General features: G+C 36.6%; 1 protein-coding gene across 5 annotated transcripts in view; it reads right to left on the bottom strand.

Moving 5' to 3' along the window:
- The window catches only part of nhsb (Nance-Horan syndrome b (congenital cataracts and dental anomalies)), a 48,533-nt gene that overhangs the window by 21,380 nt on the left and 11,154 nt on the right, over window positions 1–15,999 (bottom strand). The window lies entirely within an intron of this gene.

Below are 15,999 nucleotides of genomic sequence, written 5' to 3'. Positions count from 1 at the left end.
CAGCCATATAACATTTGAATGGGAATCTTATTCTGGCACTTTTCTGGCTTCCTTCACTTAGGCTATGTAAGCAATTTTTATAAATGGGAACATATGGATATTTAATATCAATTTTAACGATACAGAATATGCGGGTAATATATATAAGTCGTACAAATGGAAGAAATTACATTTTAAAATGTTCTGTAGAATGTAATAAAAACGGTCATTTCTGAGGAGTAATAAATTCGGATTATTTATTCTCACTTAGAATGGCTGAAATCAGCCACAGCACATGCACAGCAAGTTAAATCAACACTATGCCGAGTCTATTTGGTCCTTATCAGAATTGGTGTTAATTTAACTCTTTTCAGAGCTATTTCAACAAGAAATTGAGTAGTTGTAACTCTTGAAAAAGTTGTAACTACTCAAACTATTTTTGAAATAAGTCTGTAAGAGTTAAGTTAACACCAATTCTGATAAGGACAAAATAGACGTGTGTGTTGACATAGTGTTGATTTAACTCTGCAGTATTTATTGTGTAATTAGAACATAATCACTCATAATTTTGAAGGGTGTTTGAACACATTTCGTTGAATCGCCTATTTATTTCAGAATTTCTGTTTTTGTTTATTTTTCTTGTTGTGCTCCAGAACAAGTCATGTTGCACAACTCCAGACTGATTCTCAATGGCTTTATTCATTTGACTTTGACTAATGGGTATTTAATTATTTCATCTCAGGGGGACTGTCCTCCTTAAGGAGAATTTTCACCACCATTTATTTTTCAAAATAATTGAAAAATATGTTGAAATGACTTATGCTCAGACATTTACGTAGCTACACAAGACCTGCATGATATTGGAAAAACATACCAGATGTGTAAATAATGGTAAATGTCCCGATAAAATCTGAAAAAAAAAATACTTTTTAAAATGTTCTTTAATATGTGATTAAATAAATACAATTTCTGACGTGGAATGAAATATAATAACCCCACAATTTCACACAGACATTTCACATGACATGCAGGTTTGTCCTGTTTAAACTTCAATCATTTAGTTTGGTGTTCCTGACTGTTGAAGTGAGAGTGAAAACCATAGTGAACTGCCTAAGGCCTTCAGACAGCAGGTTGTTGCCAAGTCTGGTAAGAGATTTTTAAAGGAATTTGAAAGCAACCACACCACTGCACAGAAAACGGAATACAAGTCAAACAACTACTAACATGCCCAAGAAAGCTAAACTGTCATGGGACATACTCTAAAAGGAAAAGGTTTACTGCCTAAGGCCAGAGTAAAACTTGCCAGAGAACTCTATGTTCCAGGAGTTTGTAGAAATGTTCTTTGGACAAGTGAGTATGAAACTAAAATATGTGGACACCAGAACAGACGACACAGCGGTCTAAACCAATCAGCCTTCCAAGAAAAGACCCTCACCCTCACAACAACTGTGAAGCATGGAGGTGGAGGTGTTATGAGCTGCAAATTATTTTCAGGCATCAGATGGCGCTTTGGGAAAATGTGAGACCATCTGCCCAAAAAGGAAAGTTGAAGCTGAATTGGACAGCTTTTCCACTAAGGATTGGATAAAAATAAAAATAAATGAAGTCTTTAGCCAGTTTTTCATCTCATTAAGATGCTGTTGGGAGCTTGAAACGGACTGCTCAGGTAAGGAACTTTGTGAACATCTCACAGCTGATAGTGAGGAGTGGAACCAACTTTCCTCCTATCAGTGTCGGAGACTGGTAATGGCTACAAGAAGCATTGCATTAAAGTTTTTTCAGCAAAGGCGGTAAGACTAGCTATGAGGAGGTAGCGTGTCCTAATGTTTTTGCTCACCCAAAAAATACATTTTTGTTGATAACTTCTGTTTAATTAGTAAAATAAAGATTATTCAGTCACATCACTACATATGTTTGTAGGACTTTATTGAAACGTGATCCATGTTAGTCAATAAAACTGCATTAATAGTGCCTGACATCATCATTATTCACCAAAACTACATTTATGTTTAAATCTTTGCTGCATTGATTCACTGTAAACTCATTGAATCAATGAGTTTACAGTGTCTTAGTTTATCCTCTGTTGCTAAGTGGGGGTTTGTGTCGGATGATGACTTTCTTCTATAGTTATACAAGCCATCCCGCAGAACTGAGTGAACATAGTTGTTTCTATGGAAACAACTTAAAGATTAAAGCCGTGAAGAGTGAGCCAGAGCGATTCCCATAAAGCCCTCTGCCTGGGGATGTCGGGAGAAGAAAGAGAAAAGAAGCAGACAGAGTGTGAAAGAACAAGAAGAGGAGCCCATGTGGGCTGTTTGCTGAGTTTGGTGTCTTTGGTCACTTTATGGTATAAATCTGTAGCGAGGCAAATCCAAAGCTGACAGAAACAGAGAGAGCTGTTCTTGCATTGATTTCCTTCACTAGAAACCACAATTACATCTGAATCTTGACATGCTGTAAATTGAACTATAACCTTTTTCTTAAAAACACAATGACAAATATGATTTTTTTTTTTCTCTTGTACTTTTGTTCCAGCTGTTTTTGAGTTAGATTAGCTTTAACACTATGAGGCTAACTTTGGAAATTCGGGAACCCTTTGGCAAACCTTTCTTTGCCTGTAAACTAATTGATTAATTGATTCATTCTTTTTTTCAGGCTCACTGGATCCTTTTCGCAGCTTTTAGAAGGCATAAAAAAAATGCAGAAATCCAGGACTGCTTGTGAGTCCATCACAATGCTAACATTAAACCCCATGTGAGAATCAACTATGCACACACTTATTCACTACTCAGATACATAAAAAACAGCCTCAGTTAATGCTGCATGCATATTGTTGGAATATATTAGAAAACTTTGATCCCTCCAGAGTATATCCACACATATATGAGGAGAGCATGAAAATCCCACACAGAGAGGTCCCAGATGAAATCCGCAGCTTCTTGCTTCAGCTTGGAATCATTAAGTGTTAAATTAATAAAGAAAAGGCTTTACAGGCAGTTCTCCTTTAAACAAACCAACCAAAAGTATTTGATTATGCATTGTCCTATATATATATGTATATATATATGCAGTCTCAATGTGGTTTGACATAAAACAGGAGCTAAACACAAAGCTGCATCAATGCAACCATCTACTCCTGTTTTAATATTATTATACTAAAAACAGAATATGAAAGCAAAACAGTTTAATTCCCATATAAAATTTCATTTGCTACAAAACACAAAAAGTAAAGTAAGTGTGCCAAAAGTCCAGTAGTCTTTTGCCCTTCCTGTATATAAACTACATATATAATTTAAAGAGAAAATATATATCAAAAAGACACGCACTCTATTTTTCAACGGCTTATTTGAAGGCAGAGCATAACTAGTGCTGTTTTTAACACACAAGTGTTGCTATGACGTATCTAAACCCTAAAACGTGGTTGTTTACCCTGAGTAAAGCAGCTTTTGTTCTCCAAAGGGTGGCGACTAAATCTGTATGTTATACGTGTGCGTATTTTAATCCCAAAAATGTCTTTAAAGTCCACACACGGAGACACGGAAATCTTTAACTATATACCAAGGCCTCTTTCTGCCATTCTTTGTCTCTCTCGATCAATTTGCATGTATTCTCTGTTTGGATCCAATGTATGTGTTTCCCATCCATGTCCTCCACGCTCTCTTGTCTTCCCCTCTGACTCCTACCCCTCCTCCCCCTGGGTGATGCCAGTGCTGTTGTCAGGCTGGAGCTGAAAGCAGCCAATCGTGTGGTTCTGCGCTGAAGAGCTCTGGGGTGATGTTAGGCAGTTTCATGCTCATACGATGAGCTTTGCCAAATGTAGGTCATGCTTCTCCTCTCGCTCTCTCTCTCTCTGTTACTCTCACTTTTACTCACACACATGCACAAGCACAAACCTCTTCACCCTGTCATTGATGCGCACGCACACATACACAAACACACAGAAAGGGGGACTAGATAAAGAGGCATGTATTTTCATCACATAAGCACACAAAGCTTGCTATAGACAGCCAAATGTGTGCCCATGCAAACAGAAATAAATCTGTCCCATTGCAAACATTCCCTCAGACTCAAACAAGGTAGGTGACGCTGCTCCGTGGCGACACTCTCACCTGTTTGGTAACAGATGATGGATTTGTTCTTCACTGAATGGGTGCTTAATAAAAACGATGGATTACTTCTATAATAAAGTAAAGAAATGATGTGATAAATTAAAAGATTGACATTCACACAGAAAAACATCTCCTCCTGCCGTCTCTTGAACTCTTGTTGAACTGCTTTAGCCTGTGCAGCAGAATAACGAAGGATAAACTTGGATTTCTTTTTCAAGCACTGAGATTTTTCATTGCAGCGTTGTTTTTACATAGATTGAGGGAATGAAATTCTTTTTTCTTCAACTCATCCTTTCGATTAGCTTTTTCTTTTCCCACTTAAATTAAGATCACTATGTAATAAAATAATATTTGTAAGCCAGATGAATGTGAAAAAAAGCACAACTTTAAATGGAAGCTTCAGTTTTCACCAGAATCATTGAAAATATTTTCTTTAATACGTTCTGATGTTTTGAACAACACATTTTCCTGTGTTCGCAATGCCACAGTTTCTACTTGGTCTCGGACTGACATACAGTGAATTGCTACTGGTTCACCAAGATGGAAATGTTTTCAAAGAAAAGATTTAAAAGCTGTTTGCTAAGACTTTTAATGCAAATGTTTGACACTGAAGGCTCAAAACTCTAAAAAAAGCAACATACGCAAAACGCAGCCATTTGAATTTTGAGCTTTGTTATGTGACTGTCTCACTGTGAGCTGCCATGTACGATGCCCTTTTGAAAACATGTGTTATGTGCATCTAAATGTGAGGAAATTAAAGTGATTTCTTTTGGAACATTATGTCCTATCAAGTTGTTGTGACGTGTGGTGTGATCAGTTGTGTTGAATTCACAATAATCTGCCGCCTCATGTCCAGTTTGTTACTGACGGCATTGTCACGTGGATCAACTGACCGTCTGGGAATAATACCACAATGTGTTTTGAGTTCCCTAAAATGGACAGGTAATTATTACCAAAATGAATCAATAAGTGAGTAAGCTCCCCGTTTTTTTTTTTTTATATATTTTTTACCTTTTTGCCATCACTGTCCCCTAGTGAGTAAAGTGCTGTGAGAATTAAGGGACGAGGGAAGTATTATGTATTTTCCAGGCACATGGTTCCATTCTATAGCACATTCAAGAAACTATGTCACCTTCAGTTGGTATGAAAATGCTGAAAACAACTTAAAAGAAATTTGACTTTGCATCATAGTCTTACTAATGCCTTGAAATTGGCATCTGTCTATTTAGGAACATCCTTTCCGACTCTCTGGGTATATGCTCGACGAGAGAGTAACATGATGACTTGATATCAAGCTAAAAAAAAAGTCGATTTTGCATAACGCTGGTGCTTTAAATGATGTTTGTACGTTATGTGACATTGAGGTTGGTTGTGGCTTTAGTGCATATGTGCAGTAAAACTTATATAACAGAGCTGTGGCAATGTATGTGGTAGAACTTTTCAGCATGTCCCAAAAAAATATCTGGCAGATTTTATGGCGAGATCAAATGTTGTGTGCTACAGTATTAATAAGCAGGAACCACTGGTTTGTTTGGCAATATTAACTTAAAAAGCTGAAGTCACAGCATTTGCGTTGGAATTGTACAAATTACGATTAAAGTGAAATTGTACTGTGAAACTATTGGGCTGGTTTAGTCCAGTAGTCTCTCAGAGTTTTGTGTTGGAAACAAGGGAAACAAGGCAAATTTGGTTAAACCTTTAATAAAGTGTATGGGGAAAGGCAAAATGTTTGATAAATGACCAATTTTAAATTCCAAATAAGTTAGGGACAACAGTTTGAAAAAATAAATTAATTGAAAAAAACGGCAAACAGTTTATAACATATTTATTACTCTAAGTCACATCTTGTATTATTAGTCTGCGCTGATGACTCAAAATCAGATTTATTTACAAGATGCAAACTACTGGTGTGGTGACATTTCACTCCCTTTAATGACTCTTGTAGCGAGCCTTTAGGTCTCTTTAAAACTGATTTCACGTTACAACATGAACTGTTAACAAATTTGAAGCCTTCACAAAACACACATACACATTTTTTACACAAACACATACACAGAATGAACTCCTCCTCAGAGAGAGCATCATTTCTACGTCCCTGGGTTGCCACAGCTAAGGTTGACCTATTTTTGTCCAGACCTCTCCCTCTCTCTCTCCTTTTCAGTCTGTCTCTCTGCTTCACTTGCTGCAGCCCCATAATTCACCCTGTTTAATAATTCACTACAGCTTCATAAGCCTCTGTTCACTAAACAAAAGACTTGAGGAAACAACAACATTTTTATGAGACGTTTAGTCAAGCAGCAACAATGGAACAATGTGAAACAATAACAAAGTACACTCTATCTAAGAAAATATGCATTAGAGACAGCAAGAGCACAATAACAGTAGGTATCATTTTAATAGTACCACAAAACCTTTATCTCTTTTCAGGGGGTAACAAAAATTACACAGCATTGGAATTAACAATTTTCCATTTGTAGGTTGTTGTTATAAGACTATAGATTATTTGCAATTCTGTTCACAGAGTAGCACGGCCCAATGTGATTGGATGGCTGGTTTGGCCAAGAACCAATATATATATACTCATGGTAAAATCTCATCTGTGGTTTCCTGCATTGCATACACATAAACAAAGCTTGAAATAAAAATAGTTTCCACCAACCCTGTGGGAAAACAACAAAATACAACAGGAACACATGTAAAGTTGGAAAGACTTAACTTCATTTAGAATAAATCTGCTAATTTCCACGCTTAAGACCTAGTTTTTATTAGTACGTATTTGCTTGAATATTATTTATATTAAAAAACTGCTGTCACACTATCCAAGTTATGTTGGTATATGGAAAAGATGGATACAAAGAGAATACTGACAAAAACCATGACATGATGTTTGTGGTGGATGCTCCTACCACCACCACCACCACAAAGTGTTAGTATTTATTTGATTTTCTTAATTGACATTATTAGTTACAGCTTACATTATGCTCAAGTTAAAATAATTTTATTTAGATTTTTTTTTTCTAATGGGTGCACACTTTAGCTAATATTTGTCTGTTCTTTGTTTTGAGGCTCTGCAAACTCAGACCAGCTGGAGGACAAAGCCTAGAGCATACTGCTTCTTTTTCTAAAAGATTAAAGGGGAACTTTGCTTGTTGAACTTTACTTCAGTTATTTAATTGTGTCTCTTTAATATTCACTTAATTGAACCTTTAATATTCACTTATTAATTGAACTTGAATGTATTAATAGTGCTAAGTTAAAGTTAGTTTTGCTTTATCTGTTTCATATATAGCTTTAGCTAATTTTGTAATTTTTGTTCAGTTTTTATGTTGTGCTTCCCTCATGTGGCAGATTTAAGCAGCCATTTATTTTTTGTAGGAAGGTCAGTTTTGTTTGTGTTCAGTTGACCTCTGTTGAGTTGGGCTCAAATTTGTTATTTATTGTTTGATTTACTTTTTATTAAAACTTGATGCTTTGTTAACTAAATTGAATTTTTTTCTCATTTTTAAACACATTTTGTCCTTGTTTGAGTAGGATGCCTTACAATGATCGTGACCTAGAAACTTTCTTTTGCATTTAATTTTATTGTGGAATTTATGCTTAATTTTCAAGGTTTAACATGAATGATTTATTCTGCAGTTGTAACCCCTGCCACACTATTAAGTACAAGCCTTTCATTTCCATGAAAACATTGATCACTGTACATACTGTGTGTATCACTGCTACAGAGTCAGTGAACATCAATTCAGTGGCCTAATAATCTCATGTTATGTTTTCTAGATGGTTCACTCACCTCAGGATGCTTGAAATGTAAATGTTAGGGGATTCTCCACTATTTGACTAAATTATCTGAAGACACTCATTGAGTATTGAAATGTAATCATCAAATGGTCAGCTGACCATCTAAAATGCTATAATATCACCAACAAAGATGCTCAGAGGCCAGTGCCTTCTCTCAATGTTAGACTATTTCTGCAATTACAAGTGAAGACTCCATTATTTCCATATGGGGCAGCTCATTGTACATTCACCTCCATTCAGTATTTTCTACGATGAGATCACCAACACAGCAGGAGTGTGTGATGTTTCAGTCTGATCAATGTGACAGAGAGAGAGAGTCTCCTCCAAGAACCCAGGCCTTCTTGCTCTTCTCTTACAAGCTGCCCCTTCATGTACATGACACACTCTGTCACTCAGCGTCATACTCACACAAACATACACAACACTCTGCTATGGTTGCACTTTCCTTCCCTTTTACTTTCTTATCTTATCATCTTGCCCTTCAAACTATTATTCCTTTGTTTTTATCTGTAGTTAATAGAACCGAATTGTAATAATGCAAAAAGAAAAAAGAAAAAAAACAAAGTGAGTGTTTTAGGGAGCATGAGACATAATTTTCTTACATGTATCAGTCAGCCAATAGTTCAGACCTGAACCACACTGACAACTTTGCACAGTGTTCAGGCACTTCATCGTCATCAATACAAGATCTTCACTTGGGGAAAATGAATGCAACACTGGATGAAAATAAATCGTGTCAAATTGCACAAGCTTAGCAAAACAATGTCTCAGCCAATGTGTGCTGTAGTTAAAGTTAAAGGCGGGACAACAAAACATGTGGCCTTTTTTTTTTTTTTGGTGGCTTTTTTTGTTTTGGCCAGGCAGTGTGTTTCATACCATACACTGCACAACATTTTAAATCTTTGCCTTCATCTCCGGCTCAAACTACACAACTATATTGCAGGGTTCAATAGGCCACAGTGTATGAATCATGTAGGACTCTGTACGTCTCAGTGCTCAGATGCGACCTGACTGCTCGCACTATATGTGTGTCTTGTATCCAGAACTACAAAGTAAAAGAAGAAGAAAAAGAAGAACATTTGGATGTGAGGAGATTCCTTTCCAAAAAGGAGAAAATGCTCAATAAACAACAAACGCTGTGAAGAGAAACCTTAATTTTAACTTCTCAAAAGTTAAAGGCTTACTTTTAGTGCTGTTGTTTTGTCTTTGAAAACATATTAATGTATGTTGATCTGAGAGAGATGAGTGTGTCCTAAATTTAATATGCAAGCAGAAATGCTTGGGGGAAAAAAAAACATTTATTTTTATTTGACTTTGAAGACATGCAAAGTTCATAAACTCCAAAATTCACAAGGGGCGACCAGAATTTCAAACAGGTTTGATTTTTGTACAATTGTACAATTCCCAATAGGGAGCTTGTCGTATTTCTGTATTTCTAGCAGTTCCGATTTCAAACCTGCTGACGATTCTGCTTTTCCTACAAAAGCACATTACTTAATGAGATAAGTGTCAGTAGTATCCAATCCATTTAGTGCGAAGTTAAGCAAGGTATTTCCACTAAATCCATTTACAGGGCTTGAAGCCTTAGTTTTTGGTTTGTTTTGGGACCCATATTTATCCTACAGTACATTCCTCTTCACTCACTTTAAACAGAACTAAATTGTCCTTGTACTCATTTTAAATTGGACAGCAATTTAGTTTAAGAATAAGCCATTAAATCTGATAAGATTTTAATGAGTTTCTTTTGCCCCCCAGTTTGTTGTTACTACTTAAATGTGCTGTAAGTATATAGTCTGCATGTGGGTTTGCATGTATCTTGAAACCAAGACAAGCAAAGGAGCAAAATTACAGCTTCATACATCCATTCTTTCAGACCAGCTGAAATAAAACTACAGATATTTTCTTAGATTTAGTGATCATTTAGTAAGCTGAAGAGTGTAAAATAAAGGAACAGTAACTCCACAGAGCCTAGTGAGGACCTGCAGTTGCAAGTGTTGTCTTAAAAAAAACATCAGACTAATTTTACTTCCTGACAGTTAGCATAAGAATGTATGTTAATAAGAGTAGTTGTATTAAAATGTATCTGCATTGTAATCCAGTTTATGTGAGGAAACAGAAGAAGGTAGAAATTAATGCTTATATACACTTCAGCCCTAATTTTCACAAAAACATTTTTGTGCACAAGTTTGATCTATAAAAAATGTAGATACTGGGTAGAGACTCCATACCTGCAAATACTTAACCTTAAATAAGTCAGATTAGAGTTTGGGACAAAAAAAAAGCTTGTTCGGAGCATATCCGGTCAGAACACAGAAGTTTGATTTGATCCACTTAAAAAGTTGTGAACTATGAACTGTTTTTTTTTTTGGCCACTTTAGCAAAAACAAGGAGTATTTCAATAATTAGCACAGAGAATATTTAAACCAGACTCCTGTGAATGTAAAACTTTAACACAGAGTAACTTTTAAACACAAGAAAGTTGGAAAAGAACTAAAACTGCAGATGACAACTAAAACAAACAACTTAACTACATAACATCTTTTATTGCAACTAAAATACAAAACTAAATCCAATTCAATATACTATCACCATCTTTGGGAGATACAAATATTTACTGTAATTTGTTTGATATAAGTAGTATTCACTTGGATCCACCTTATTAATGAATTATATAAAACAAAACAAAAAAATCATCCTTAAAGCTTACTGACCAAGTTGTGGTGTGACATAAAATATTAGCATGCTGTACATTGTAAATATTAATAATTACAGTAAAACATACACAAATCCACTGCAGACAACTGCAAAACACTAGACTTACAGTATATTATTGGCCACAATGTGATACTAGAGAAGCACTATACTTTGTTATTATAAATTACGGTTTTATGAAGCAAGCTTGCTCTCATTACAAAAGACTTGTTTTTATGCAAAGGCTCTGCTTGTACTGTAATGAGCATCTAAAAAGAGGAGAAAATGTATAATGCATCGTTTCCCCTTTTATCTGGAAGATGAGAGGAGAGCCAGTTTCTGTGGGACATCCAAGTGTTGGTCATAGATTTATGCATCTGTGTTTTTGGTCTGGTGCGGTAAATAAATGTGTGCTATATATGCCTTCATGTAACAAACAAAACTGACAAACAAAAAAAAAATGTTTTGAACATTTGGACGGAGAGAAACCCTCAATAGTGAAAGAATAAAAACTCTTCACAGTAGATAAATAAGCCTAATCAGTAAAAACAATGATTTAATTGATTCTCTGTTGACAAAATGCTTTTTCCTCTGCTCTCAGTAGTACAAGCACCAAAAGTGCCAAACCTACATTAAAATGCATAAGCTGGCTAACATAGGGGATAATGAGCGACATGGTTGTGTGAGATCAGAGCTATCCTGGCCGTGGCAACTCTGCAGCGATAAACGTCAGATGGTGTAAATGCGCTGGACAAAGATTGAGGTGGGGCAGTATCGTCCTCAGGATCTCTGGTTCTGATCCAGGGCAAGCCATATGGCTCAGCTTCACTTTAACAGCCATGGATTAAATGCTTTGTTTGCACGGACTGAAGCGGCGTTTCTCAGTGGTGGTCCTGGCAGGTTTCAGACGAGTCAAACGCCACTGATTCAAATGATTGAATTAGCTCCTCGACAGGTCACCTAGTTAATCAGAAACTTGTTAATGACCTGGTCATTAACAAGTTTGTGTTGAAGAAAGGAAATATTTAAAACATGCAATGCGCTTCTTGCTCCTCCGACCTTTTGTATAATAAAACATATCTAACAATGAGACCAACACATGTTGTTACATACCCATCAGTTATTATGAAGAAAACCCTTATCTGTTTATTATCCTAGCCTATTATTTGCTTTCGTGATCCTAAATGATTACTACAGAAAAGTTGCTGCTGACAGTAGTCAGTGTGTACCTCACTGTGACCCCTGTGACCGCTGGAGACAGGCTTCAGTCCCCACAACCATCCTAGGATTAAGCAAATGGATGAATGCATTCATTTACTTTATTAAATTGAAGATTTTAAAGACTTTTTTCGAGGTCATGACTTTATCAACAAGTATCTTTAGTGCATTATAGATAAAAGTTACAAATCTCTACAAAATTCATGTGGTATACATTTTAATTCATTTCATTCAGTAAATGCCTTTTGAATACATATTTAAGAATTAACCCACAATCTGCTAAATAAAAGCTAAATTCTCCAATTTTTTAAAAATCTGCCTTTTGCTACTCCTATTGTAAACAGTTATGCATGAACTGGAAGCAATATTGCAATAAAAAATAAAATAAAATCACTCAGACATTGGTGTCTTGTTGACCCATTCTTGCCACAGTTTCCCACTTTACTGCTGATGGGCTGAAGTCAAATATTAATTTGTTGTGTACTGTTACTCTGTAATTTGTAGGCATTGATCTTACACTTTCACACAATGTGAAAGTTGATGTAAGAATGTTCTTACATCATTCAGTAAGAACGATTTTTAACTGTAATCTTACATTATATCAAATTCTTCAATAAAAATCAACTGTAAGTGTAAAAAATTGTTGGCCCCATGTTGACCAACGGATCAGCTATTAGAAATCTAGTTATGAAGCCCTAATAGAGGAGGACATAACAGGAATTTTGACTTTTGTATGTCAGGTTATTAATCTGCTGTCACATTTCATCTGTGGGGACTTTGCCTCAGTGGAGTAATCTGCTGGGTAAAGCTCAATCACACATGCAGACACAATAGAGCGGAGGAGTCCTCCTGCAAGAGACACGATTGGTTAATTGTAATTTCTTGCTACTGTAATTATTCGACTGTGCTGTGATAATTACCAGATCACAGAATGAGAGCAGGATCTGTCAGGATACTGTAATTATTTTTTTTAAATGTTGTATCTAGAGTATTATTACTACATTTTATTGGCTAAACAATTCAGTTTTAGTACTCTACCTGCTTATTCCTACTGTTTTCTCCAGTATGGAACCGGACTGAAATATCTCAATCAGATTTGAGTGGGTGGGTCTTTGTAAAACACATAAGCTTTCTTCAGGCTATAGCTGTGGCATGGGGTACTGCCGTCTGCCGATGAAGGCTTTTAATTGGAGGGGGTTCAGGGTTTCTAACATTTTCATTTTTCTCGTTTTAGATTGTTGATGAAAATATGTTTTCGTTGCCACCTAACAAAAGTTTCATCACACTGCTGTGACATTACAGAAGCCCGACACGTGTAAAGGTTATTTTCATTAGCAATCTGCCAAACGTACAGTTCTTATCAGGCCTGAATCGGTGATGCAACAGGCTTGCAAACACACTAACTAAAGATCTGACCAAACGGCATGCCAGTAAAGGCACAAAGAAGCAAGCTCTAAAGGATGGCATTGTTTTCACTCATTCTTCCACTGTGTTTCCCTCCACCTCATTTTTATTGCAGGAGAGACGACTTTCCATTACATTTTAATACCTAGACAGTAGTTTCACAGTGAACTAAATTTACAGTAGACATTTTAAGGACAGATCACATTTTGCCACTTGAGCTGACAGGAATTGGAGGAAAGTGAATGAAATTGGATAAATCTCAAAAGTTCAATGGAGAATGAAGAAAAGTTGCAAGAAAAAAGCTAAAAAAGCTAAAAGGTCCACAAGTGGACACAGCAAAATGTGCCAAACTCACTGATAAGTTTGCCATTGCAACCACAAGTTTGACAGTTCCCTATTTATTCCCCGTTTTGTTTCGTTTAGTTCCTATTTATTTATTATTTTTCATTACTCTTCGCTGCTTCAGCTTGTCTCATTTTGGATCCAGTCACATGCTGGCAAGTGCCCCTCTTAATGGTTCAAATGAAACAAAAGTGGTTTTTGATTGGCCCTGTCAAAATTTAGCCTTATAAAGACTGTTCAGGTTTGAAAAGCCTCTAATGTGGCTGCCAAGCCCTTCATACTTGGGAGTGGCTATGTATGCAGCGCTTGAAGGAAATTGTCATCAGTGACTTTACAGACAGCTGGAAAGTTATGGATTCGACACGTAAGAATGAGCCACAACTTTTTATAAACTCTGCGATGCCGAGAGTTCTAGGGGAGTCAGCTGCACGTTGTCTGAAGAAAAAACAAAAACAAACCACAAACCACAAAGAAGGCTACTTCCTGTCATCTTCTTTGAAGCTTTCACCAGTAGTAACATCCACCTGTCGGTCACATGACTCGCTTAATGCGAAAAACCACCTCATCCTAGCATGACAACTTTTTGTCGAAAAGCATGAGTTTTTATTTATTTTTTTTAATTGGCATGGTTCCATTAAGCAAATTTATTTTTGTAATTTCACTTTGCACGATTCTATTGCTAATGGAAACAGAGCTAGTGTCTACAAAGAGTTGTTGTGGATGGTGATGCTCTGGGCATGTGGATCATAGAAGACTGTCATGACAAGCTAACAGTTTAATGCCTGGATAGCAGCCATCAATGTTTAACAGACATCAATGCCTGGTTTCCAGGCAGCACCGATGATATTTTTCTGTAACATGCTGGATGACACAATCAGCTGTTGGTAAAGCCGTGTTTCAACGCCTCTGGAATTTGGGGTTGTATTTCAGGTATTATTTGGACATTTTGGCAGCTAATCAGTTGCTCTCGGTGGTAAAAAAAAAAAAAAAAAAAAAAAAGGACTTTGTTACCACAGTTACAAATTATAACAACTGCCCAAAAGTAAAACATAAGAGCAGAAATCCTTTAAGCTGCAGTACATCCATAATCTGAGGAAATAATTGCCAAAGACAATGCCTCAACCAAAAAAAGATGAACAAAATCTCTAAAATGAAAAACAAAATCAGAATGAACATAAAGTAATTCAACATGCTGCCACCATTAGCAGTGCAATTCTAGAGGGGTTTTTTTCCACTCTGACTATTTCTGTCTAATATTGTAATTTGTTTGATCTCAAACATTTGGGTGTGAGAAAAAAAATCAACAGCTGTAAAGCTGTAGTCAGTCCTGTAAGCTGAAAAGGACAGTGCAATATTTATTTTCCTTTATATCCTTGAGTGCACTCTCATGACCTCTCCCATCCTCTTCTCTCTTTAACAGCTGTGCATGCCTGCAGCCATCACTACACTGCAACTCTGCCCTGTCATCCATAAGTGCATAAGGACTCGCATCATGGAGGACACCGTTCATGCATGGAAATTCTGTTTAGAGGCACAATCTTTATTTCTTTGTGAATTTTTTAACCATTGAGAAAAATTGTACTTCTCAGTACCAAAATTTTACAGCAAAAGTTATTTTCTTTGTGAATGAAAATGCTTTCTGGCATGTGTGATGAGGACATTTGGATACAAGTGTTTGTGATGAAGACAAAGGTCCAGGCCTTCGTAGGTTCTCAGATTCAATTAATTGTGACAGGTATGTGGCTAATTAGTGCAGCCTTGGGTCAGCTGTCCTCACCTTTCTCAAGCCTGCAGTGAAATTGGATTAATTTAACTCTCCTTAATACATGGTAAAATTCACACACAGGTAAACTTTTCAATAAGCTAGACATTTTGGGGGGGCATTTTAAAGAAAAGCTAATTGTCTATATCTTTTCTAGAAACTTTCTTTTTGCTGAAAACTGTTTCACATTCCACATCACACATGCACACCTCTGGGACAGGATGGCGCTCCTGTTGGCTTAAAGGCTCGGTTTGCTTGTAGTCCAATTAGTTTGGCTGGTCTTTATGGCTTGCTAAGGTTCTTAAAAAAGACAATCTGTTTCGAAGAATCTCCTTAAGAGCAGATCAATCCTTAAAACAAGCAGCAGGCAGTCCCTCCTAAGCTTTTTTCTGACTCCATCTGTTTCCATCAGATTCTATCTTACGTTGATAGTCTCCAAAGTCCAACCACTGTCTCCTCCACTGAAAATCCTCTCCTTTGCTCTCCATAAATAATCCTAACTCCCACAGTTCAATATATCTAAAACATTAGTGATGCAACTGGCTTTAGAAACTGGCTGCTCTAGCCATTTCAGCAATTGGGGGGGGGGGGGGGGGGGGGGGGGGGGGGGGGGGGAGGAATTACATATCAGCCAAACTACGGGAGAATAAACTAAGCCATCGTAAACTGTGCATATTCTACTGTAAATAAAAATGA

The sequence above is a fragment of the Xiphophorus hellerii genome, chromosome 4 (genome assembly GCF_003331165.1).
Source record: "Xiphophorus hellerii strain 12219 chromosome 4, Xiphophorus_hellerii-4.1, whole genome shotgun sequence".
Lineage (NCBI taxonomy): Eukaryota > Metazoa > Chordata > Actinopteri > Cyprinodontiformes > Poeciliidae > Xiphophorus > Xiphophorus hellerii.
This window is presented reverse-complemented; position numbering and strand designations above follow the sequence as displayed.